The 27,601-nt window shown below is 40.5% G+C and overlaps 1 long non-coding RNA gene across 1 annotated transcript in view; it reads left to right on the forward strand.

The window, feature by feature from the left end:
• Nucleotides 1–25,556, forward strand: part of LOC138915456 (uncharacterized) — a 140,004-nt gene extending 114,448 nt beyond the window's left edge. The window contains exon 2 of the long non-coding RNA XR_011421410.1: nt 24,350–25,556. This is a non-coding gene — a long non-coding RNA (uncharacterized lncRNA). The remainder of the gene's footprint in view (nt 1–24,349) is intronic.
• The last annotated feature ends 2,045 nt before the right edge of the window (nt 25,557–27,601 follow it).

Raw genomic sequence — 27,601 nt, forward strand, 5'->3', positions numbered from 1 at the left:
TATCTTCAGAAAACTAAGAATAGATCTACCATATGGTCCAGCTGTTCCACTGCTGGGTATTTATCCAAAGAAGTTGAAAACACAAATGCATAAAGATACATGCACTCCTATGTTCATTGCAGCATTATTCACAATAGCCAAGACTTGAAAGCAACCTAGGGGCCCATCAAGAGGCGAATGGATAAAGAAGATGTGGTATACATACATGATGGACTACTACTCAGCCATAAGAAATGATGAAATCCGACCATTTGTGACAACATAGATGGATCTTGAGGGTATTATGCTAAGTGAAATAAGTCAGAGGGAGAAAGTCAAATTTCATATGATCTCACTCATAAGTAGAAGATAAAAACAATGACAAACAAACACATAGCCACAGAGATTGGATTGGTGGTTACCATAGGGGAAGGGGGGAGGGCAAAAGGGGTGATTAGGCTCACATGTGTGGTGATGGACTACAATTAGTTTTTGGATGGTGAACATGATGTAATCTACACAGAATTCGAAATATATTACTATGTGCATCTGAAAGCTATATAATCCAGTGTTACTGCAATAAAAAATGTTTTAAATAAAATAAAATAAAAAGCATTGAAAACAATAAAAAAAAAAAAGAAAACTGGGGTTCTGAAAGCTTGAAGGACTTGTGCACAATTTCCCAATCTCCCTTGTCCGGGGCAGAGCCAAGATCACACCCAAGATGATCTGAGTCCAAAACTCAAGAAGCGTTCACTAAGAGCCAGAATGAGCTACTATACACTCTGAGAGCCTGACAAAGTCTTGGAATGAAAATGGATGCCATTGGCAGATTTTCTTTTGCTTTAAAAGGAGGGTGGAGGCGAAGGGAAAGTTAGGTATCAGGGTGATGAGATTCGAGGTTTTCTTCCCCCTTAGAAAGGAACCATGGAGCATCGTCCAGCTTTTTCCCTAGAACATATTTTGATAACCTTTCTCTCCACTTGGTCCCTAATCTTATTTTAATTTCTGGGTGCAGCGGCTTTTCAGTCTGAGCACATTACAACATTCTAGCTCGCACGTCACCCATCTGCCCCAGCACAGTGTCCTGAGGGCTTAAACGCTCAATGTGGTAGAGGAAAGGTTGGCACTAATTTCCTTTGATAATGGAAGAATTTGTTTACCAAATATGAAACAGGAAATTTCACTGCATTCCTATGGCAGTTTGCTTGTTCCTCTGCAGAATGGAACACGACATAGTCTTTCATTACCATCTAATTTCTCTGTAAATGAATGAACACTTTCTGAATTTAATTTAACTAAACAAACATTTATTGTGAGTCCACTCTGCAACAGACACTGTGCTATACAAGGTAATACAAAAATGAATAAGACGTAGTCTCTGCATTTAAGACTTCACAGTTCAATTGGGTAAAGTCAGTAAGCAAGTGAATAGCTTTCTGTGCAATAGGGGTTAAAATAAAGGTCTTAGAGTTCACTTTACACGCCATGGAGGGTTATCGGTAAATCTTACATTGGATGATTGCTAAAGTAATAGAGTCATTTTTGGGTATGACTACTTCTCACCCATTAAGTGCGATTTTGTTTGGTGGCTATAGAGAAATGCCTTATGTTACCTTTGATACTGGCCCCAGCTCTTTCCTGAGAACGGAATGACATACAAGCATGGATAATAATGGCAGACTTTATTGGGTACTTGGTATAAGCCAGGCAGAGAGCTGTGTTGAACAATGAGCTAGCCCTCAATGAATGCCACCTATTATTATAAATGAGCTTTAATTAATCCCCAGGCAATACCAGGTGATAGATTTAGTTATTACTCCAATTTTTCAGGTAAAGAAACTGAGGCTCACAAAGCTAATTAACTTGCCCAGAATCATAAGAGGAAATTTGTGGATCCATTTGACTTTTCCTAAGCTTGTTTTTAAATTTTATTAGGTCTGGTCTGGGGATGGGTTAGTGCCCCCTTTAAGGTGTGATCTTTCTGACATCTGTAACAAAATCCCTGTGTATTCAGCAAGGTCTCTATGCCCTGGCTGGCATGAACTCAACCAGTTCCCCAGTTTAATGTGAGCTCTGACAACGTTTGAGCTTAGGGCTCCCTGTTAATTCTCCTTTCCACAAAGTTGCTCTTTGCCCACTCTCATGGAGTTCATCCTATGGTGTCACAAGGGGACCCTGTGAGATTTCTGGAGCGTTTCATCTTCTCACAGTACTTTCCCCTAACAAATTCCGGCTATCTCTACTTTTCCCCCAAACGAGCTCTTCCTCCTCAACTCAGGAGACTGCCAGGCTGTTTTGGAGCCTGCCTCTTGCCCCACAGTTTATAAATTGTCTGATTGTAGGGCTGGCCTCATTCGTTTCCCTTATTTCATGGATCGGTCCTGCACTGCCTGTTGTCTAGTCTTTGAAAATTGCTGTTTTACACATTTCATACTGTTTTCTAGTGGTTTGTGGTAGGAAAGTAAGTCTGAAGAAAGTTACTTCCTCATGGCTAGTAGCAGACATTCTCCTGTCACATAACAGTATTCATGGTGTTTTGCATAAAAAAAGTAAATTTTAATGAAACATGTACAGTCTAGTCCCATTATGTAAAAATATAAATATATGTTAGAAAAATATCTGAAAATATATACATGAAATGTTAATAGCCGTTTCTAGGTGGGTAAATTGTAGACATTTTATTTTTTCTTCTTTTCGTCTTGATTGGAAATATTCCTTAACTAACATAAAAAGGAGAGCTTTATGGAAAAATTAAATGATAAAATATACAGTACTCAAAAGCAAAACGATGGCTAAAATATGCCATCTATATTCATCAGAGTTGAGTGATGCCAATCAGAATCAAGGGTATCCTACTAGAAAACGTAATGGCACTATTTATGCATCCAAGAATCAATTACAGATCTTTAACTGAATTCAGATTTTTCTGTTTCTCAGACTGAAAAATTTTGACCCAAACTTTTTCTTGATTGTTCACAACAGCTTCCCCAAATTTCGACCATGCCTCCTCCTTACAAAGAGTTTCTGTTGAAAGTTGCTCTTGACAAGTTTGTCCCTGTAAGCTAAAAAATATTTTTAATTGTGTCATCATTTGTTTTTTGCCTCCCACTCTGGCCTGTTCTATCCTGAGAAGAAGGGTGTTGAAATTTACTACTACTGATCCGGCACTGTGGTCGCTTTCTTGTACTTTACCTTATTTGATCCTCAGAATAACCCTGCAAAGTATTTTTAATTCCCATTTGATAGGTGTGGAAACTAAGCCTCAAGAGGCAAAAGGACTTTCCTAAGATTGTAAAACTAGTAAGCAAGGGAGCCAGGACGGAGCTCCAAACTCCACATGGAGTTTTCAATTTACCAAGAAACTATTATGTAGGGATTATGTAGAATTTCACCCCTCCCCGCGCCCACCACCAATCTCCACCAAAGTTTTCTACTATGCTAGCTAGTTTGTTCACAAAAAATGTGGCTCTATCCTTTTCAAATCACACACGTGGGTACAACATTGCATAGTATACGTACCAAAATAGACAGATTAGCTTGGTCCTTGGACAAGTCTTATATTCAGCTTTGTGAGGCCATTTTTATTATGGTCATTATTTCCCCTCTGCTTCTATAGAACTTGGTTCATTAATTTATATATATTTTTTATTGAAAAATATTTACTTAGTAAGTGATATGCTTGAGACCCTGGTTGTGTAGTGGATAAGTAAGACTTGATTCCTGCCCTCAAGGTGCTCAGACTCTAATGTGAAGGCATTTGCACATAATGTGGTTGAATGATGTTAGAAGTAGGCAAGGAGTGCTAAAGGTAAACAAAGAAAGTACCCCTTATTTAATCTGGAGAGGGGATCAGAGACGGCTTCTTGGAGAAGATCATGACTGAATCAAATCTTGAAGGATAAGTAAGAGCTAACAAGTGGACAAGAAAGGAAAGAGGATTCAGGTATTGAAAATATCATGCAAAAAAGTGCTTGTAAGCACGAAAAACGTGATGCGTTTGAAAACTCCTAAGCATTTAATCTGGCTGAAGAAAAAGTAAGATGGTAGAATGGTGAGAAGGAGGATGGAGAATTTGACACAATTTAGATCTTAGACAAGATGACATGCAATAGTGGAAAGTGTAGACCTTAAACTAAAGACTGAGTCTTCATTGAAGACTTTTGGGATCTGTAGGATGTGATTGGATTTTCTTTTAGTGAAATCATGTAGGATTTTGAATGGAGAAACTATTCACAGGTACAGGGGTTATGACTTAACATATCTTTTTGGAGGGCATAATTCAACCCAAAATAAAAGATATCAAGATAAGGGAACTTGTAAACAGTGTAAGATTCCATTGGAAGGTCAAGGACATAAGAACTGAGAAATTCTGTTAGATTCAGCAACAAAGAGGTCATTAAATCCTTAGGAAAATTGGTTTCAATGGAGTGTGTTACCAATGGGGCACCAAGAACACTGTGACACAGGGCCTCCTTGCTGGACCTCAGTCTAATGAAGTCAAACAAAGATTCAGAGGAAGTCAGCCCTCGGAGGGTCACGGGAAGCTTCCTGGAAGTGGTAACCAAACTAAGTTTTACAAGATGAGTAAGAATAAGCCACTCAAAATGAAAAGAAAAACACTCCATCCTGGAAGAACAGGATAAGCAAAGACACAAAGAACAGAGAAAGCGTGGTTTATGAAGAGCTATAAAGTAATTCAGGATGGATAAAGAGTGGAGAGCGAGGTGGAGAGAGGGCCGAAGGGCGGAATAGAGAAAAGTTAATCTGTAGAAGCCATGGGCAATCAGTATTCAGATGCAGGACTTCCGAGTCTCTCTTCTCACCATGCCTCTTTCCCAGCTTCTGTTTTGCCCTTGCTCAGTTCAGCAAACTGTTTTGTAGGGTTTCTATTAGGTTCAGCTTTCAGTTGCTGTAAAAGCATAGACTGGCATATGCCACAAAGCAGGTCAACCGACGGATATGCAAGGTCAGAAAATGACTTTCTGTCAACATTCATCTCCACTGCGTGTCCCCCACCCCCACAACATTAACTAGAAACTAAGAATGACTGCCCAGCTGCCCTGCTTGATATCACTGGGTAAATTATCTTTTATTAAGGATCTGTAATTGTTCTTCACTGAGCTGTGACCTAAATTTAGTGGTGCTGAGGAGTGAGTCGCAGCCAACAGGATTTCCCTGAGAACACGATGAAGTTCCTGTATCAATTCAATTCATTAACTAGAAAGAGAGAACAAACAGCCAGTTTTTTCCCCCGTTCTTCGGTGAATCGTTTGTTTAGCTTTACCAGAATTTTTCTAGGATCCAATCTGAGACTCTGTCAGGAAAAAGAGACAGCAGAACTTATTTAAATATTTCTTGAGGCATTAACTCTGAGGCAGAAACCAGATTACATTAAACGGATCTGACTTTCCTGCTATTAAGGACCCTGGTTTATGCACTGGATATTTTTACCCTGAGGGGAAGAAATGCCCTCAACCTGGGCAGGGTGACTTGAGATGAAATGAAGTGGAATCAATTTGACTTGCAAGAGAGGGGAAAAGAAGAGGAGAATACAGAGAAGCAGAAAATAAAAAAACAAACGAAATACAAACCTAGTACTAATACCTAACACTAAACGTTTTCTAGTGGGAAAAGTTCCCATTAGAAATGCATATGCTATAATAAAGCTCATGAGAGGAAGGGAACTAATATAAATGCTTAATACTTACAAAATACTTACAAAAATGTCCTTTAATCATGACATCCCAGCTTAGGCCCAGAGAGGTGAAGTAATTTACCCAAGGACACGCAACTTCTGAAGAACTGAGCCAAGATTTAAAGGCTTGTCTTCTGACTCCAAGTCCAGTGTTCCTTCCCCCGACACTAAGTGCCAGTCTTCTGGCAGACTGGACCACTGAGCAGTGACGGTCAGGAAGGCCTTGGAATCTTATAGACTGATGCCCACACAGATGGGAAGCAGACAAGTGTCGCCTTGAACATCTTCCCTCATTTTTGACAATTCTCCAAAGAATCATTCCATGGCTGCTGCTTCTATTGTTCTGGCTGGAGCCACCTGATGAGTAATAGATTACTGTCACATTCCATGCACTCTTATGTGAGAACTAGGAAAGCATGTAGAATAGAGAGAACAGTCTACAGCATACCCTAAAGAAGCGTAGTCTTTAGTCAGGAGGCTAAGAGATACACACATCCTGATATTAATTTACGTTGGCATCATATTGTCATGATTTTATCTAAGTTGAGTTTCATAGCAAGTCTGTTAGGTAGTTTGAGTCAATATTATGCCCATTTTACAAATGAATAAACTGAGCCTTTGAGAGTTGATTCACTGGCCTAACACCACTAAGAGAGTGAGCTGGTAGGATCTAGGGTAAAGCCCAGTGTGCTTTGCTCCTGGTCTAGTGTTTTTCCCAGTCTACTAAAATGACTGTCAAGGTTCCTTTAAGATTTTGAAAGTCCTATGTCAAATTATGACTCAGGTTGGGACTTCGGAGTCCAAAGATGGATCTCCTTGGGAAGAGGTATCACAGAATCTTTGAAAAAGAGCCTCCCTCTATGAATCAGATTTGGGGTCTCATCCTATCTTAGTCAGTTGGGGCTGCTATAACAAAAATACCACAGACTAGGTGGCTTAAACAACAAAATGTATTTCTCACTGTTCTGGAGGCTGGAAGTACAAGATCAAAGTGTTGGCTGATGTGCTTTCTGGTGAGGGCTCTCTTCCTAGCTTGCAGATAGCCGTCTTCTTGCTGTGTCCTCACGTGGCAGAGAAAGATCATCTCCCTCTTGTCTTTTCTTTTAAGGGCGCTAATTCCATTCATGAGGGCTCCATTCTCATAACCTAATCACCTCTTCAAGGCTCCACATCCAATACCATCACACTGGGGTTAGGGCTTCAACATATGAATAGGAGCAGTGGTGGGGGGCAGCCACAAACATTCAGTCCACAGCACATTCCATCTCTGCACTTACACAGGCAATGTTAGACCAGTCCTTTAACTCATTTTGGCTTTGACTTCCAAATCTATTGAATGAAAGGTTCAGTTGGAGAGATCATAAAGTTTACATTGCCTATTTTACTTTCATAACTTCTAATTTTCTTCAATTTAAAAATATGAGCAGGGGCCGGCCCAGTGGCACAGAGGTTAAGTTTGCACATTCTGCTTCAGTGGCCCGGGGTTCACCGGTTTGGATTCCAAGTACGGACATGGCACTGCTTGGTAGGCGTCCCACATACAAAGCAGAGGAAGATGGGCATGGATGTTTGCTCAGGGCCAGTCTTCCTCAAAAAAAAAAAAATATATATATATATGGGCAATCAACTCAAGTGTAATGCATTTTTTGCTCAGCACTATAGAGTCCAAATAAAATACCTCTCTGGTCCACATGCTCTTGAGGCAGTTTGCTTCCTGCTCTTACACAGTTTCAAACTAAGTTATGAGCACTTAAGTAGTATGCATTGAAAAAACAGTGCAGTCCAGTAATTGTGAGCACGTGCTCCAGAACCAAATGTCTGGGTTCAAAGCTGACATTAACTAGTCGAGTGATCTTGGGCTGGCCACCTTATTTCCTCTACACCTCCATTTCCCTATCTGTAAGATGAAGGTCATAACAGTACTTACCCCTTTTGGTGGCTGTAAATATCAAATGACTTGGCATATGTAAAACACTTAAAACAATTTCTGACCCATAGGAAGAGCTATGTAAACATTACTGCTTATTAGAGCTCTCGTCCCAGGATGAACATCTCCTAGAAAATATCTTTCCCCATATAGCAACTTCACCATTCTTACGCTATAGTTAATATTTGTGTCACATTATCACATGTTCCTTCTGGTTAGAGTAGCCAGAGGCTTTTCTGTTTATCTTGACCTTGGAAAAGACAAAGCAGCTTAAAACACATCCCCAGGGAGCTAACAGTTTAACTGGGAGTGATCGCCCAGCTTCCCCAAAACCTCGGCCAGAGCTTCTCTATTCACAGCTGTACTGAAGAGCTTCCTTCCTGGCTTGTGTCTCCTAAAAGGGGGAACTATTGCAAGGTCTCTAACAGGAAGGAAAGGGGACCTTTTTAATTAGCTTTCTCTTTTGAATGACGCCATCACAGACCTGATTCATTTCCATGAATTGAAGGGAAAAAAAAGTAGGGGGGAGGATAAGCTCTCTGTGAAGAAATGGGTGAAAACTGTCAGGAGACCACAGATTAGAGGACAGCTGAAACTGGAGAAAATAGCCATGTGAACTTGGCCATCCACCATGACCCACGTTCAGCCGGGAGATGATGTCAGAATCTAAATTTAAAATGGAGGCGGCAAAATGTCTGCTTCCATGGTTGGCAACCAGACGCCAAAAGAGTGATGCAAATGTTGGTCTGAGCCTTGATGTTCTAGAATTGACCAACTGGTGTATCTGGAAATTTTCATGAAAAGGTCTCCTATTTACAGACCTATTTCTGTCTGTGATATTCCACAGGAAGATTTTTTTTGCTTGCAGGCCATTTTATGTAGTGTGTGTGCATGTGTGTGTGCATGTGCATGTGTGTGTGTAGATACACTTATATGAAAATACACAAGTCTGAGGCAGCCTATTAAATGCATACCATGGTCACCTGAAAACCTTTACACTGTGACAAACCAGTGTGTCTCTGGGAAGACGGAAGAAGAACAAGGATCCAGATCCATGGAGTTGGGAGGCCACACCAATTCTCTAGTACTTTCCATGTGCCAGGCACAGTATTAATGCGTTTAATACTTTACCTATCTCCTCTCATGACAATCCTATGAAGTAGATGTTATGAATTCCACATTATAGATGCAGAAGCAGACCCAGATAAGTCTACTATTTTGGCATGGCCACATAGCTACTGAGCGGGATTTAAGTTAAGTCTGATTTCTTTAAAACCCTATGTTCTTTTCACTGCCCCATGTTACCTCCAAAATAAGTAAGTAAATAAATAAATAAAATGTGATCAAGAAGTTTTGTCCTTTGAATTGACAAATAAGGGCATCTCCTTTTCAACTGGTTTCTTCCCTATGATATCTCTCTCCTCCAATCCATCCTCCACACTGCATCCTAAATATTCTCCCCCTAAAGTATATTTGCTATTAAATCTTCAACTGCTTAAAAGACCTTTTAATAACTCCACATTGCCCACAAGATAAATAGAAAATTTCTTAGCAAAACCCTTCTCTACCTGTTGCCATCCTGCCTCTCTAAGCTCATCATCTCCCTGAATGCAGCCAGTATTAAAGACATGCAAGACTATTGACCACTCCCCAAAATGCCTTTCACTTTCATGTCATTGAGTTTGTTTACTTCTGCAGTTTCCCTAAACTGACCAGAGTACATTGTTTGTCTCTAAATGTTGATGGAATATTCTGCAAATGCTTTCCCTCATCAATTCTATTAACATTTGATTTTATCCTTGCTAACGTCAACTCAGTTCTGGCAGCAGGGAAACCAACTCAAATGGGAGCAGATGGCTTAACTTTGTTATTTGCTTTGTAGTCCATTGTGCTCTTGCTGTTTGTCATTAATCCCAAAGCCTGCCCCAACTCCACTTAGAATACAAATGTTTCCATCTGAGTCAACAGGTGTCACTGTTGAGCACTACAAGTATGCCTCCCACACCCCATCTTTTTGGTGCCAAATGTCCTAGTTGGTTACAAGGCCCAAACTCTGCTCAGTCCTGACATATGCAAATAAGTTAACTCTCTGGTCACTGTGCCAGTTGCCTGAACAGACCTCCAGGAGCATCAATATATCTGTTTTCTTAAAGGCCTCATTACTGAATATAACCAGAGGCCTGATTATACCCATAAAAGGGGGCAAATAGGAGGAAGAAACCATAAGCATTTCCTTTTGTAAGAGATAGCATTGTGTAATGCCAGGCACCTCATTGATAGAGTGAGAAAGTCTGAGCTTTAAGTGCCTGCACTGTCCCTGATCAGCTGCAACTAATGTAATTGGCTCAGGTCAGAGTTGCCACCACAGCAAGCTAACACAGGAGAGGAAGAATGTTGCAAATTGCGAAAACCACCAGACTACTAGTGTAGGCCATAGATCTCGGAGAAATGCCCACAGTCATTCAGGACGAATTTGAGAGGGAAATGTACTCACAGAAAACAGGTGGGGGTGGAGCAAAAGAAACATGAAAATTGTTACGTTTTCTTCAGGCTGAGGTGGCCTGGGAGAAGGAGGCATGGATAGAATGAAATGAATGGAATAGGAAATAGAATGGGATGGAATGGAATGTGGGATGGTGTGAGTGGAAAATCATGGAATTTGACAGAGAATGCAATAAAGAATAAATTAAAATGAGATGAAGTAAGATGGAATATGGAATGGATTGGAATAGAATGTAAAATGCTGTGGAGTGACTAGGTGTAGAAAGCAAACAGAATGAATGAAATGAAATCATCTAGAATAGACTGGGATATGAAACATACTGTTGTGTCAAAATTTTGAAATGGGATACAGAATGCAAAAGAATGGGATGGACTTTTTCGTTAAATGCTTTGAGACATATAGAGAAGGACTGTTTTTAATTGGCATGAAAGTAATTAGCAGGCTCAGGAAATTGCCATCATAATTCCAGTCCATATGATTAGACACTTAGGGACCTAAAAGATTGGTGCCTTCCTTGAATTATTCTTCAAGAGGTCACCTGTTGTATGATCATGACTTGCAACCAGCATTCTGTAGTAATAATAACCAATATTATTGGCACTCTGCTAACCCCTTTGTGTGTATTATTTCATTTAATTCTCACATCCATCAAATGGCATAAGTACCTATTTTGAGCTCCATTTCATAGATAGAGAAATGGAAGCACCAAAAGGTTAAGCTACTTGCCCAAGATTACACAGCTAGAAAGTAGAGGAATCAGAATTCAAACATCAGGCAGTTTGCCCTGAGCTCCTGGTGTGCTGAACCACTACACACACTGCCTCTCCCCATGACAGGGGCTTGTAACCTATGACACTGCAAGTAGAAATATTGAAATTAGTTTATGTTTTGGCCACAAAATGTCACTTACAAAAAGGCTGGAGAACTTGGCAGAGGCACTGTTCTGATGCAAATACAATGAAACAGGGTGTGGTTTCACAGCCACTTAGCTCTGCTGCCATATTTAACACATCCAGAACCACAGTCGTCCTTTCCCCCTTTAAACTAGTTCTCCTTGGGAGCTTCCCTCACCTCTGAACCATTCCTAATTCTAACACTCATTTGTTCAACAGACATTTCCTAAGGGCCTGCTGTGGGCAACTGGATCATTCATTTTTTCATTTAACATTTGAGGACCTATATTTTCCCCTTAGGTTTCCAAGAAAGTGGATTCAGTTATTGTAGAAGGATTCTCAACAACAAAAAAAAGAAGGCAATGCAACTATCCCAGAATGCCTATTCCTGAAAATGTTCAGTGAGGATGCTAATAGCTGCCTTTGTTGAATATTCACTACTTGAGAAAGGCTATATAATCTACTGATTGAGAGGGGCTACCTGGTTCATATCTTGGCTCTACCACTGCATAGCTCTGTGCCCCTGTGTGAGCTACTAAACCTCTCTATGCTTCAATTTCCTCATCTGTTAAAAGGGTGTAAGAGGATAGTTTGAAAGATAAAATGAATTAATATACATGAAGCTCTTAGAACACTGCTTGTCACAAATGAAGAACTTCATAATCTCAGCTGTTATTACTGTCCAGGCTTTGCACTGTGTGCTTCATTAGGCATTGTCTTTTTTAATCCTTATAAACATCCTATGAGATAAGTGTTATAATTTTCACCACTTCGCAAGTGTGAGAATTGAGGTTCCAAGAAATATAGTAATTTACCCCAAACCACATAGTTAGTAAACAGTACAACTGAGTTTCAAATCCAAGTCAATCCAAATCAAAAGCCAGTGTTCTTAACCATTGTGCATACCACCTCCTTTTCGAGCTCTTAGGAGGTGTAACAGAGCATAGACAAGGACAACAGCAGTTGGGCAGAAATGAAAAGTTTCAAGCAGTCTGGGAAGGAGGAGGAATGTGAAAAGGGGAGAGGAGTACATGGGTAGAAAGTGGTGAACTTCATGCAGAAAAATTTAAAAACCACTGGGGCATCAAAGAGATGTGCCATCTCTTCCTGGAAATAGCTCATAGCTTCCTGTGGGCCCCACCCAAACACCACATTTAACCTCTTTTGTGCTTAGTCTATACCTTCTGGTTGCCTCCTACCTTTCTCTTACTGCACCCTAATTTAGTCCTTTCCGGTCTATCAATGATAGCCATGCCAACATGGCAACCAGGTTGCTTAGGAAGACCCTAGAATTTAATGCCTCCAATATGGCCCTGCAATATCAGGCTTTATCTAGCATGATACCACTCTGGTCCAAGCCACCATCCTCTCACTCCTGATCCCTGTAATTGTTTCCCAACTAACCTCCCTCCATTTGCACTAGTCCTCTTCTCATCCATTATCTAACCTGCAGCCAAAGTGAGCTTTCCAGGGATCTAACATGATCATCTCGCTGCATTATATAATATCTGCTTTCCATCACTCTTAAATAATATACAAAATCCTTAACAAGGAGTATCTTGTGCAAAGTCTCTGCCATAAGATGGAGTATGGTTAGTGGGAAAGCTGAGGAAGAAAGAGGGAGTGTTGGAGGTGAAATTGAGAAGTGACATGGTCTAGAGTCTTCCAACTTCGGTGTTAACTTCAGTTTGTGACATTACCCTTCACTGGGAGATTATTTGATTCATGACATTCCCATTCATCCTGAGGTTTAGACTAAAAGTCCTGGAGTCATCTTGGACTTCTCTCTTCCTCATTCAGCAAATCTTGATTTTCTACCTTCAAAATATCTTCACCGACACCACTGTCAGCGCCCTGGTCCAAGCCACCTTCTTTTTGCTCGGAGAATCATCCCAAGGGTCTCTGTGATGATTTTGCTGCTCGCCCTCCACCATGCCTGCTATAGTCTAGTCTTCCTATGTCAGACAGAGGGAATCTTTTAACATCTTAGTCAGACCAAATGAACACTCTTCTCAGAACCTTCTGGTGCATTCTCCTCTCACTCAAAGTAAAGTCTGAAGGCCTCACCAGGGCCTTACAGGTTCTACACAGAACTTCCCACCACCCACTGCTTCTACATCCTATCTGACCTCACCTCCCTCACTCTCCTTTTCTCTTTCAGACCACCATCCTCCTTCTTGACCCTCAAGCACTTCAAACATACCCTTAGCTTTGAGTCTTCGTCCTTGCTGTCTCTTCTCAGAATATGCCTCCCCAAAATATCCACATAACTTGCTTCCTAGCTTCTTCAGGCCTCAGCTCAAATGTCACTTTATCAGAGAAAACATCCCTGATCGTCCTATCTAAAAGAGAACTCCTCATTGCTCTTTTTTTCTGTTATCCTGCTTTAAATTTCTCCTTATCACTTCCTTCCACCTGACATATTATTATTTTGTGCCTGTTACTTTCCTCCCCACCCCACCCCAGTGCAGTGTAAGCTACATGTGGGCAGGGACTAGACCTGCTCATTCTCTTGTGTCCTTCATGCTAAGGACAATCCCTGTCACGTAGTGGGTGCATAATAAATATTTGATGTTGATAAATGAATGTCTGTATAACCCAAGAAGTTATGGCTCCAAAGGACTAGTGTTGTTCACCGTTGTGTTTCTAATGCATAGCAGAGTCTGGCTCATAGCAAATGCTCAATAAACATCGTTGAATCAATGCAAGAAGGAATGAATGAATGATTAGGGTAGTTCACTGACCATAAAGTGAGGATCACTGAAGATGTAATGAAAGGGTTTGGAAATGTGAAGCAGGAAGATCTGCCTGGTTGATAGTCACCTAACAGAGTCATCTGGGAAGAACAAGGCAATATCCCAATTTCAAAGGCCCCAAATTAGATTCTAGGCAGGAGAATTGGACAAGGCTGAGGAATCAACCTGGAGTTCAGAAGTAGGGTACAAATGGGGCACTTGATGCTTTATCCCACGATGTTGGAGCCTGTGAACTTTCTCTAGCCTCTGATGAGGTTTTACTTTAGAAACAAGCAGGAGGGAGCATCCAGTGGAGTATCAAGTGGCCCTAAGCAACTGGGGATGCTGAATAATGCAGAGGCCAGGACAGACAAGGGCTTTGTGTGTGTGTAGGGGGCATATCCAAGTTAGCTTTCGGTTTTTTCAGGAGAGCCTGCCTACTAGGGTAGTCAAGAGGCCTGTTACTCCATGGGAAGCCTCAGGGCCTGGCCTGAATGTATGAGCCCAAGCCTGCTCCAGAGGTGCTGTGCATCCCAAGATGTTTTATTACCATGCAGGCACTGCTGTAGTGCTACATTTTGCTGACCCACCTGAAATGCAAATAGGAAGAGCCTGCTTCGCTTCAGCTGTTGTCTTACCTCCGACTCTGCAAGAAGTCGATCAATAATGATTTTAGTAAGACGCTAGGTTCCAAGGGACTGAATCTGAAAAGATGTCTTGATATAAAGAAGGAAAGTAAGTGGAGGGTGGAGGGTATGGCATTCAATTCAGAGAACATAAACAATAAGATGTCTGAGAGACAGTACAATAGGGAGCAAAGAAATAGAGTTAAGAATTCTGGTTCAAGCCTCAGTCCCAGCACCTGCAGACTGTGGGACTTTGAGGGGGTACTTAAGGTCTCTGAGACTCTTTTATCCAAAATATATTGTTTCCCATATACCTCTTAAACTAAATTGCAAGGTTAATAACAAGAACGTTGGCATAGTATTTTATGAAGTACTTATCACATGCGTTTGTTGATTTAATCCTCTCAATAATCCTGTAGAGTGGGAATTATTATTATTGTTCTCACTTTGCTGATGAGAAAAGTGAAGACTTGAAAATGCAGGAGCCTGCCTTGGGTCCCACACGTCTGTTGGAGGTGTCCGCGGTGGGGGGGAGGGGGGATCCAATCACTCAAACTTCCCCCCTTCAGGGTTCTCTACTGTGGGAGCCATGCTGCAGGGATCTTCATCTAAACAGAAAACAAATCCACACCCTAAAAATAAACAGAGACATTCCCCAAATCTCTCAGCGTGGACCTCTCAGTTAAGAAGTTGGGAATCCTACCTCATTTCCCAATCATCCCTCTATGTGATTATCAAGGAAGATGTATGCGCAAGGACACATGACAAAAGACAAACAAGGGTCTGGGTAATCCTGAGCTGATCTGATGCTCTGAGATCTTAGTAAAATGAATGGAGTTACAGGGCCCAACCAAGAGCCTTGAGGACCTCTGTAACCTTTTCATTCCATTCCGTTTGTTCCCAAATTTTACCATCAGACCATAGAAGAGAGATGCAAAAGAGTAGAGGAGGAGCACAAAATATATTTCTCAAGGGGCTTTATCCTAAAGAACAGAAAGGACGGAGGAGAGATGCTCACACTCAAGTGGCTAAACTTTCAACAGCTAGTGATGCCATTCCTTGATGATCCTGAGCACTCAGCAGGGCCATGACTAAAGTGAGGCAATAAGGGTTCCTAGGGTGCAAAATTTAACGAGGCACCAACTCTCAGATTCCTGCAACTGCAGAGTCGGTACCTGAGAGAGAGTGCCTCCAGACACGTCGCACCCTGCAAGCCTCACTTGCCTCACCCTAGTCCTGCCACTCAGTGTCCTAAAATCAAGCCAGTTAGATCAGGAAGTTCTCTTCTTATGGAGGATCTAGGTGAGAAGAGGAGTGGGAACCTGTATCTCCCCACAGCGCTAAGGATGGTGCTTCTCATTGCCTTTCTTTTATGATTGCTCTAGACTTTCAATCCTTTTCAAATTTTAATGTGCATAGGGACTACCTAGGGATCTTGTTAAACCATATTCTGATTCATCTGATCTGGAATAGGACCTAAGATCCTGAATTTCTCACAAGCTCCCGGGTGCTGCTAATTCGTGTCAGTCCACTTACCATCTCTGAACAGCAAGGCCTAGAAATGACAGTTCTCAAGCCCAAGTGATAACCCATACTAACTAACTCAGTTCTGTAACGAGGTCAGCACAAAGTAAGGAGACCAGAACAACTACAGGAAGTGGAGCATTCGTGAGAATCACCGGAAGCAGGAACTCAAGCACCTGAGGGAATAATAAAAACATAGGCCAGTGAGTATTTACAGAAAGGTAGTGAGAACATGAGATTCAGATGCTCAAGACAAGGTCTGAATAAGCCAATAAAGTTATGTTTGTTTCAGACTGTTTCCTTTCCAAACCGCTTCCTTCTAGGTGCAACCATCCTGTCTTCACGTAGGCTCTAGTTGTCTCATAGTAAGACTCAAGTGGCATATTGAACCTGTTAAGTGTCTTCCAACATGCATCAACTCTGCGTAATCCTTGACAACTTATGTATGCAAATAGAGTGACTAAAAGTTAATTTAACTGTGATTTTCAAGAATGATGGTAAATTAGGCACAAAAATCTATACTATTATGGAGATAGTTTCTAGTACATGAATATCTTCTTACTCAAAATAGCTCATTTTCACAAAATGCCATTTTGTCATCCTAGAAGGAGATATATTTGTATACACAGTAGAATTTCTACAGCCAAAGAGAATTCTTGGACAGTCGAGAAATTTAAAGTTTTAAAAACAATTTCATATTGACTAAAAAAAAGATTGAGTACCTGCTATATAAAAAAACATCATGTGAAGTGTGATAAACTATCTGACAAAAAGTATCTCTTTCACCTGGAGACCTATTACCTTTGTATCCCCGATTCCTGCCCAATGCCTCCTATATAGGAGGTAGTTCATTCATATTTTAACATATAAGTAAATTATTGAAAAAACAACAGAGAAATGGAAATACCACTGTACCATGTACTGGTTCCATTTTAAAGCAGTGTTTTAGCCAGGAACAGGGGGAATGAAGTTGAGATAAAAATCCTTAGAAGTAGAGGTTGGGAAGAATTGATCAGGGGATGTTTTCAACTCAAGACTTGGACATTTAAGGTAAAACTCTTGTCTTGGTGAACTACAATTCAGAACAGAAAGTAGGAGGGAAGTACAGTTATTCTGGCTAGACCAGTATGGAGAGGGTTAAAGAAAACCTTCAGCACAGTCAACATTCCACTGTTTGGGGTTCACACCAGGTACACCAGGTACTGGCCATAGGCATGAAAACCATTCTTGACCTCATCCATAGCCAGACTAAGTTTCCATGTGGACAGCCTGAGCTCATCAAGATGCTCTCAGGAACTGTTTATTTTCTTCCTTATCACTATCTGGCTTCCTGTATATTTCACTTCCTCCATCCACTAGAAGATGAGCTCCATGAAGACAAGGAGTTTTGTTTATTTCTTTTACTCGTGGATACTGAGCATCCAGGACAGTGCTTATAACAAAATAGGTACTCAGTATATATTTATTGTGTAAATATATAATGGATGAGAGAATTAATGGGAAAACAAATGAATGCAAGAATGAATTGGATGGACAGTGGCTTCAGTGGAGGAGTGCGGTACCTAACTTTGCATCTGGAATTGACTGATGTGGAGTGCAATGATATGGTCCTGGCCTCAGAAGAGATTACAAACCAATTGAGGAAACATGGTAGGACATTGGAAGGGTTAGATATAATACAAGGATTAAAAACAGAATAACAGCTTTGGAAAACGATAAACATTTTCTGCATCCTAAATCAGCTTATTGAACTGAGGAATTAATGTAGAAAATGAATGGAAAGTGTTGTGTGGAGTGGCCACAACAGAATTTTTAGAGATGGGGTTTGACATGGCTTTTTAAAATTTTTCATAGGTCTCTAGGATCTTTTCCAAAGAGTCAAAATCATGAAGACCAAAACACAAATATCTGTTGTCTGATAATGCTATCCATCTCAGTTTGAAGCTTGCAAGGAAATGCTGTTTCAAAGGCTGTTTAAAAGTAATGTGGCTGGGCCAGTTTAGCTGAACAGATTCCTGAGACTCACAGATTCTTTAAAAGAATGGGAAACTATTTCAAGCAACCAGGGAGATCAAGACAGAAAGAGAAACAGTATCCTTAGTAGTACCATCTCCTTGAGCCCAGTTCTCCTTACTTTGGGCTGTGTAGGCTTCAGCAGTTACCTATAAAGTTGTTCAACATTGCTCCATGTGGATAACTTGGACTAAGTGGCCCTCTCCTGTTTTTCTAAATTTATAAAAGAGGATGTGATTAGTTTTCACAGGCAGCAATTAGCATGAAGTGGCTCGGTTGGTCAGAATAGTCAATCACCTCGGAGAAGGTGAAAATATTCCATGCTCAACCTAGAGATGGGGACTTTCTGGCCCATACAAATGCACTGTTGCAATATGCTGTGGCTGCTTATAATGTCTCCTGGCATGGGTGATATCAACTAGGGGGAGGGAGAGTCATTGAAACTCCTTTCCTAAGAAGGTGTCTACACAGAGGGAGATAAAAAGGCATTATCAATTCTTCTTTATGAACAAGATGTTTTAAAAATAATTTCTAGGTTGCTTCTTAGTAGGTGATTATGTCAAAGATGATCTGTCAAAAACTCAAAGTGACATTAATGTCAAGCGCATCTGATAGAGGAGAATCATTATACGTAGCTTTTGAGTCATACATAGCTAATGGCTACATCATCATGATATTTCCCTCTGCCACGGGCAGAAGAAAGAATGTTTCTGTCTTATGATTAGGAGGAACTGGTCATGAGGACTTAGTATGCCCAGAAATAACACAAAGCTATGTTATTGTCTTCTCTACTTCCTCTACATGGAAGGAATGAAAGGTAATTTATCAGGAGGTAACGTTGATAGAAACAATTTCATTAGCAGACTGGGAAAGCAGCTGCATTAGTAGCTCCTTAATTGGAAATACTCATTGCTAGAAAGTTTGAGAATCCATGTGAATGAATTTTAATATCAAGTTCGTCTAAAGTTCCACAGTAGTGCTCCATTTCGTAAAGGTACGAATGGCAAAATTTGGCCATAGAACACAGAACAGAGCATGTATAGTGATGTGTGACTAGTAATTAATAAGGGATAGTGAAGAACGTACCAACTTTTGTCTTCAGTTTTAATTTCTCTAAAAGCATTCACACATGTAGACATGTAGAGTTTCACATACACATACAACTATTTATACGCACCTATATGTAGAATCTTTATAATTATTAAAACTAAAACGAACTATACAAGTTCAGTTGTGCTGTTAAAGTTTACATTTGGAATTTTAAATGATAGTAAGTGAAAAGGTATATCAACTGCTCCAAATAATCATGAATGAATGAATGTGTGAATGACCAATTATTATTGGCAGATGGTGATCACAAGTGAGGCCCTTATTGCCACCTGGTGGCAGCATACCCTAATTGAAGAATTAGTTTTTGAGTGAAATCGAGAAGCCTAACCGTATAAAGCGACAGAAATTACATCACATGAGATAACATAACATAAATGAAATGGTAGAGGGACACAAGCCCATGTAATTAGAATACAATACTTGCATTATCATTTTCTATCTCAAGTGAGGAGGAGAAACACAACTCCCTGGTCTTTGGTACAAGGTTGGTTTCCTTAGGCTATATCAAGAGTGTTAATTTAATAAGCCACAAAGCCATTTTACTCACAAGGTGGCCCCAGTTCTATTTGGTTGCCATATTGACTAAAAAAGTTTTGTTATATCATATCTATGGGCATGATGTAGTGGAAATAACATTGGCTATGGATCTAAACCAGCAGTGGGTTCTAGAGGTGACGACACTTTACCCCTCAAAAATCTCTGTAGTTCAATGGCTTTGTGCACACATTATTTATGAAATATTATCTTATTAAATTAATCCCAACACCAAGATCATAATTCAGACCAATTACATTATGATCTCTGGAGACAGAAATGGGCATCGGTATTTTTGTTCAAGCTTCCTAGGTGTTCCAATGTGCAGCCAATGTTGAGGATCATTGAACTGTAGTAAAGAGAAGGTTGAAACACAGGCCAAGCAAAGATGATTTTCCTGTTTAAAATTAGGCAAATCTGCAGCAAAGCTAAATATAGAATTCAAGTGTATATGAAAACAAACAGCAAAAAACCCAAAATGCCATTGGCATTTATCTTCCAAAATTCTTCAGAAACTCTCAAGAGTAATGGAAACTAGCTTTAATTGACAACTTTCTGTGCAGTTGCTTTCTCTATACACTTCATTTGCTCTTCAGCCGCATGCTAGGTAGACATCATTACCCCCATACAGCTTACAGTTTAAGAAACTGAAGCAAAAATAGATTTATTAGCACAAGATTATGCAAGCTGTAAATAGCATGGCACGGATTTAAACTTAAGACTGTCTGATTTCAAATCCCTGGGGCATTTCCATGACAGCTTGCTGAGTTCAAATTATTTAAGAAACAGAATGGCCATCAGACCCTCAAGGATCTCCTTTGATTCATTAACGACTTCTTCTTGAGCCTTACAAACCACCAGGGCCAAAGCCTTAGCAGGTTTAGGGACAGACACTCAGCTCAATGATTTATCTGGATTTCCTTGTGCCTCTTCTCCCTATTTACCAGCCAACCTAATTAAAGGAACTCTAGTTCAAAAGCAAAGAAGGCAGTGGCTGCCTGCTGATCAGGAGATGCATCAAAGACAGATTTCCAATGGGGAATTTTGGTAGAAAGAATGACTTTTTCAGCCATGGATAGACCTCCTCAGTGGTCTCAAACTGAGGTGGGGTGTGGCGTCTGATCTACTGTGTCCTCTATTTTGGGATGCTATGCAACCCTCTGAAATTGCCCGGACACCTGGGGTATTTCACTTTCTCCTACTGGGTATCTTGACGATCCAATCAGTCAAACAATAAAATAAGACGTACTGAGTTTCTACTACGGATGTTCAGTATAGATTCCTGCCATGATGAGTTCGCAGTCTGGTAGAAGAAAAAAGTCATGCACATGCATAAATCTAACCATGTCACTTTCCTGCTTAAAATCCCTCCAATGACTTTGCTTTGCTTTTAAGATAAAAACAAAGGCCTTTGTTGGGTTCTACAAGACTCTGCTTGATTTGAACCTTGTCTGCCCCTCCAAAATCTTCTGTCTTCTCGTCTTTCAGTTCCCTAAAAGTGCTTTCTTCCCTCTGTGTGACTTTTGCATACACCTCTGCCTCTGCCTAGAATTCAGTCCCAGCCCCCATACTACACCTGGTGTATTAGTAACTTCTAGCCTTGTAACAAACCACCCCCATTGGTGTCTTAAAATCCCAGCCATTTTACTCGCTCATGATTCTGTGGTGGGCAATTTGGGCTGAGATAGTCTGGTGGTCTCTGCTGGAGTTACTTTGGCAGCTGCAGGTATCTGGCACCTGGACAAGGGCTCGACAATCCAAGACAGCCCCGCTCACAGTTGGAGCAGGCTGTCAGCTGGTTGGTCTCAGGGGACTCTGCAGGGCAGCTCTTCTCCACTCGCCTCTCATCTTCCAGTAGGCCGGACTGGGCTTCTTCACTTGGGAGTCTCTGGGCCATGCTCCAAGGGAGCAAAAGCAGAAGCATTTACTTTTCCGCATTCTGTTGGATACAGCAAGTCAAAGGCCAGCCCAGATGGGGAAACTGACTACCTCTTGATGGGAGAAGCTGACCATGTTTCTCTACCACCCCTGACTGAGTAATGCCGATACTTCCTTCAGACATCAGTTCTCATACTCCTTCTCTAGGAAAGCATTACTCTGAATCACTGGATGTGATCAGATCCTCCGTTACGTGCTCTTGAATCACCCCGTTCTTTTTCCTTGTAGCATTTGTCTCATTTTATAAGCAAATATTTATTTTTGTGGTTCTTTGATAATAATCTGGCTCCCCACTTCAACTCTGACCTCCATGAGGGCAGGGACAAGAGTCTGCATCTTCAGTGTTTACCACAGAGTCAGGCCCAAAGGCAGCACTCAGTAAGTGCTTCTTGACTGAACACAAGCATGTGAAAGTAAGTTGGGAGTAAAGTGGTTCATAAGTAGATTACCACTTCCTAGCTGTGAGAACTTCATCAAGTTACATAACCACTTTATGCTCAGTTTTCACATCAGCAAGCTGAGCATATGCATAGTAGGTGCCAATAAGAGCCATTGAAAGCAATAGGAGATTCATGGTTTAATTTTTAGTGAAAAACAAATATTTATCTCATCTTCATATGTTTTCAGTGCATGAAAAGTCACAGAAAAATGGGGACTTATTAACGCCTATATTGATTAATTAATATTTGCACATTTTAAAATACTGCTCTAACAGAGTGTGTGCTATTTGTGTATCAATAAGAACAGAGTAGATGGTAAAGAAAGAATTCTTAGGTCAAGCACTGAAAGAGTCTTTGTAACCCATAGGTGTCTTTTTTTTTTAAGCAGGTGAGAGAATTTCCCGGGGCTAATCTACTTCTTGTCAAAAATACCCATGATTTGTCAGTTAAGCCCCTGATATTTTTAGTGCTGGAAAATCTGTCAGAATGACCAAAAAGGCTCACATTTTACAAAATATAAGAAACAAAACCACGGGGGTAGACTGAAATGAAACCCAGTCATTAGTAGTTAAGCTTGAGGTTGACGGCTTTAAAAAAAAGAAACAAACGTGTGTCTTCTGTTTTTCCAGTGCTGTCAGTCTTCAGGGGCCGCTTTTCACTTTGTACTCTCTGAGAGTCAGAAACAGGCCTACCCATTTTTAGTTTCTTGCCATTGCGGATGAAACCTGGGTTTTATATATTTGGGGTAACCACCTGAGCAAACTCTTCAGTGAATTTGACCTTCATCAGTTAAAAATACTCAGAAACTCAATGTTCTGTGAGTTACAAATGACTGCCCGTCACGCTGTTACCCCCAGAGCAGATGACGTCTTTGGTAAATCCTGAAACACGAGGTACTGTTTTATGTTCTTTCCCGTTCTCTCTTTTTAATTTCCCCTAACCCAAGATGTATCCAAAAGGACTTCCCCGAAAGCGCTGTGACAGAAAGAGGTTTCGAAAAGCATGAGAGAGTTCTATCAAAGGGAAATCGTTCACACTGAAGGTTTCGACTATCCCTGGGGAATCAGCTTTGATAATTTCAGCCTTGTTTGGATCAGATATGAATTGGTTAGTTTAGGCTAGACTGTGATAAAAAATAGACCCAAATTTGTAGTGTCTCAGCACAACAAAAATTTTCTTTGTACCGTTATGTAACAGTCCAGTGAGGTGGCCAGTAAAGGGTGTGTTGGGAGGTGGGAGTTTCAGCTCTACAGTCATTCAGGAATCAAAGCTGATAGGGATTCTGCCATCTTGAACACGATGTGGCTTCCTAAGGCCTTCTGGAAGTTACCATCACAATCATTCAGGAGAGGAAACGGAATAAAGAAGATGTATGGGGGTGGCCCACATCACATCTATTTACAGTCTGTTGGCTAAAGCTCAGTCTCATAGCCACAACAAACTGCAGAAGCTGGGTGCATGCAGAAGCTGCGTGTCTGTACATAAAGAAAAAGAGGAAGATGGACTTTGGTAAACACTATCAGACACAAGCTATTGACCCAAGAAAAAGTTAAGTCTTTCAATAAGAGAACACTTCTTCAATATTACTTCCCCTTACTTCTCAAAGTGACCCTACTCTCACCCACTAGACCAGCTTTCACACTGTTCTTCAAAATACAGTATTCTTCCAGTCTGCCTTTCTCTAGCTTCTTCATCTCTCCAATCTGTGCTGTGCACAGTGATGAGGGCCACTTTTCTAATAAATGCAATTGTCTTACTACTCTTATTCTTCCATCACTGCCAGTTACTCTCCGGATAAAGTGATGTGGTCGTGGTGTACTGGCTCCTTCTTAATCCGGTCCTCAGGTTGTATGATTTAGAGGTTGGGATGCAAATTCTGCAACCACACTACCTGGGTTTGACTTTTTCTATGCCACTTACTGGCTGTGTAACCTTGAGCAAGACTTAACATCTCTCAGAGTTTCTTTTCTTATCTCTAAAATGGAGACAATACTGATATCTACCTCATTGAGTTATTATGAATTTTAATTGACTTCATATATATGAAGCACTTAGAATAACAAACACTTGCCTGAATTAGTATTATTCTGTAACCTTACCTTCTATAAGTCTGCCCAGTGCACACCCCAATTCAGCGATACACAGCATCGAGAACACCACATCATCAGTAGGGCTAACAATCACTTACGCGGTGCTTCCTACGTGCCAGAAACTGTTCTAAACATTTTACGTTCATCCTTTTGTTCAAACTGTCCTATTATCACCATTTAACAAATGAGAAATTTGAGGCCTAGAGAGGTTAAGTAACTTCCCCAAGATCAAACAGCTTGCTAGTGGCAGGGCAGAGTTTCAGTCCAGAGAGTCTGGCTTTTAATTGTTACACTGTGATTTTGTGCTTTTGTTCACCTTAATCTCTATATATCTTCTAGTCTTCATGGCTAATCCTGATCCATCTATCAAGACCTGGTTCAATGTGACCTCTTCTTTGAGCCCTCCTTGATTCCCTCAAACTCAGGTATTCACGCTCGTCTTCAGTCTGCTGGTGGGTATTGGTTCAGAATTTACTCTAGTATATATTTATATATCTGTCTGTCCCTCTAATTGAGGGGATTTTTCTCATTTATCTTGTAACTTCAGTGCCAAGATGAGTACTTGTTTCCCTCAATTCTAATACTTGCTTATGCAAAAATCCCCAAACTTCTCCTTTTTCCATAAATCTTATTATATCAGTCATGTTCCCATCAAGAAATAGGCAACACACTGAAATTAGGATAATTTGAGGAGGGTTTATATTCAAAGAGTCTCATTACAAAGGTGTGTGCGGGGCATAAGGAAGTGACAAGAAACAGTGCAGTATCCAGGAGCAGAAGCAGTAAGGCTAGTACCATCCTTTGATATTTTTCCCATCAAGAGGTGGAACTTAATTCCTCTTCCCCTTGAGTGTGAGCTGAACTTGGTGGGTCATGTCTAATGCATATTAGGAATATGTATGAATATGCATGAATAACATGGAAGATTGTCTGAGATTGTCTTACAAAACATTGTGGCTTCATTTTTGCTTTCTCTCTTGGAGCACTTACCCTGAGAGAAGTCAGGAGCCATGTCATAAGAACACTCAAGCAGCCCCATGGAGAGGACCACGTGAGGAAGAACTGAACATTCCTACCAACAGCCAGCAAGGAGCTGAGAATTCCAGCCAATGGCTATGTAAGTGAACCATCTTTGAAGATGATGGTGCAGCCCCAGGCAAGCCTTCAGATGACTGCAACCCCACCAGAAGTCTTGACCTTCTGAGAGACCTTGAGCCAGAATCACCCAGTTCAGAGAAACTTTCTCAGGGTTTTTTTCCTTAGCTCTAAAATGGAGATAATACAAATCTCTACCTCATTGAGTTGTTGTGAAGTTTAATTGACTTCATACATGTAAAGCACTTAGAATAACAAACACTTGCCTGAATTGTTATTATTTTGTAACCTTACCTTCCATAATTCTAGCCAACCCACACCTCAGTTCAGCTAGACACAGCATCAACAACGCCAACATCATCAACATCAGCAACAAAGATAGCAATCTCTTCTACAGTGCTTCCTATGTGCCAGGAACTATGAGATAATAAACCTCTGTTATTTTAAGCCACCAAAGTATGGGGTAATTTGTAACATAGCGATAGATAAGGTAATGAAAGGTCATATCTAATGTATTTAACCTCTCTGTGCCTAAGTTTCTTGCAGCCTCTGATTCTTCATTTATAAATGAGAGATAATACCCATTTCACTAAATTGTTGTGAGAATTACATTAAATTATTACCTTAGACTAAACCACATGTTATAGGGGATGTGAAAGTGTTTGACTGAAAGTTCAGTACTTAGAAAGTATTTAGTAAACATTTACATCTTCCTTCTCCTGGAATAAATCGCTGCCGGTCTCTCCTCGCTACCATCTTGAGTTTCTAGCAATCAAGATGGTTTCTTTAATGGGTTCTTTACATAATTATCAGTCACTCATATAGGTCTCTATCTGTGGGCTTTGGGAAAAAAATTATTTTTTAATAATTATTTTTAATAATTATTTAAAAAATTGTTTTTAATGCTAAGAATGCCTGAACAGCTTACAAAGGACGCTATCTACAGTTCTCAGCGCCACTCCCCAGGATTTTTAATGCCCCATTTCTGAGAAACCGTTTCAAACTGCAGTAAATGCAGCACAAATGTGTAAGGACTTGGTACATTAGTGACAAAGGAAATGCAATGAAAATATGCAAACTCAGGAAAATGTAAATTTGAAACAGTAAGGGATTTCACCTTGTCATGAAATGCCCCGAGGAGTACACCAGGGCAGCGATTTACTGAAAGGACATGTAGAAGTAAATGCACAACTCCAAGTGCTGTGTGGGCTCCTCTGGATCAGGGGTTTACAATTAGAGAGACTAGATGCTGATGGGCCTTTAATTATCTGCACTGAAAAACATACAAAACGTTGAAAGGACTCAGCAAGTTCATGATTACCCCCATTACAGTGACTCTCGTGGGGTTTTGCTGGTTTGTCCTTTCTTGGAGGGTGTGAATAAAGTAGACAAGGGGAGAAAATGAAACATAAAGAAGAGGCAGTGCGTCTCTTTCCTGGAAGAACATTCATTTTGGGGGAAGTAGCTTTAATGCCGGCAGGGAAGCAAGAGTGTTCTGTTCTTTGCTTTCTTTGCCCGTGTCTTCTCCCAAGCTCATGTCAGAAGTATGCTTCCAAGAGAAAGCCACAACAATGGTAATAATAGTAGGTACAAGGTATTAAGCATGTATGTGTCAGTACTGTTCTCAGACAGACAGACAGACACACACAGCATAAATGTATATATACGAGTGTGTCTGTGTGTCCATTATCTACATTTTACAGATGAGGATACTGAGGCACAAGGAAGTTAGTGACTTGACCAAGGTCACAGAGCAAGTAGGCAGTACCTGTAGGATTCTAACCCAGACACTCTGATTCTACAGCCAGCCTTGTTAGTGTTATCCAAAAGAGTAACAATAAGAATGAATTACCAAAAAGAGTTAAAAACACCCTAAATAGTAGACAATGTCTTCGCATATGTACTGCCTTGTTCTGAGATGGGTCCTAATTCGCTCCATTTCACAGCTGGAGAAACTGAGACTAAAAGAGCTTAAGGGTCTTGAATAATACCACTCAGTGAGTGAACGTTAGAACCCAGAACGCCATATTTACCATGTGTTTCACCATTTAACATCTTTGATACCTAGCAAGTTGCTTCACCTCTGTAAATCTCTTTAAACCAATTTCCTAATCTATAAAATGGAAATAATAACTTTCTATATAACGTTTTTGTTGGAGCATCAAATGAGATTACATGTGTAAAATGTTTAGCACAGTTCATGGCACCTAGCAGGGCTGTGATAAATATTTATTATCATCATCAATGCAATTATCTCCATTATTACTGGAGTTGAATTTCCTTTCAACATTATTGCAAAGAAAGAATGGATAATTCCTCAACTGATTTTTGTCATTTTAAATGTGTACTCCCTATTCATGAAACTACTTACTTAGAAGAAATTGTTCGATGTTAGACTGAACAAAGAAAAACTCTCTCTAGCAGGAAACTGGTGAGTAGAAAGGTGAAAATTCCCTTCATAAGCACTTTCCTTTCCTATCGGAGGTGAACACTAAA

This window comes from Equus caballus, chromosome 9 (assembly GCF_041296265.1).
Source record: "Equus caballus isolate H_3958 breed thoroughbred chromosome 9, TB-T2T, whole genome shotgun sequence".
NCBI classification, from domain to species: Eukaryota; Metazoa; Chordata; class Mammalia; order Perissodactyla; family Equidae; genus Equus; species Equus caballus.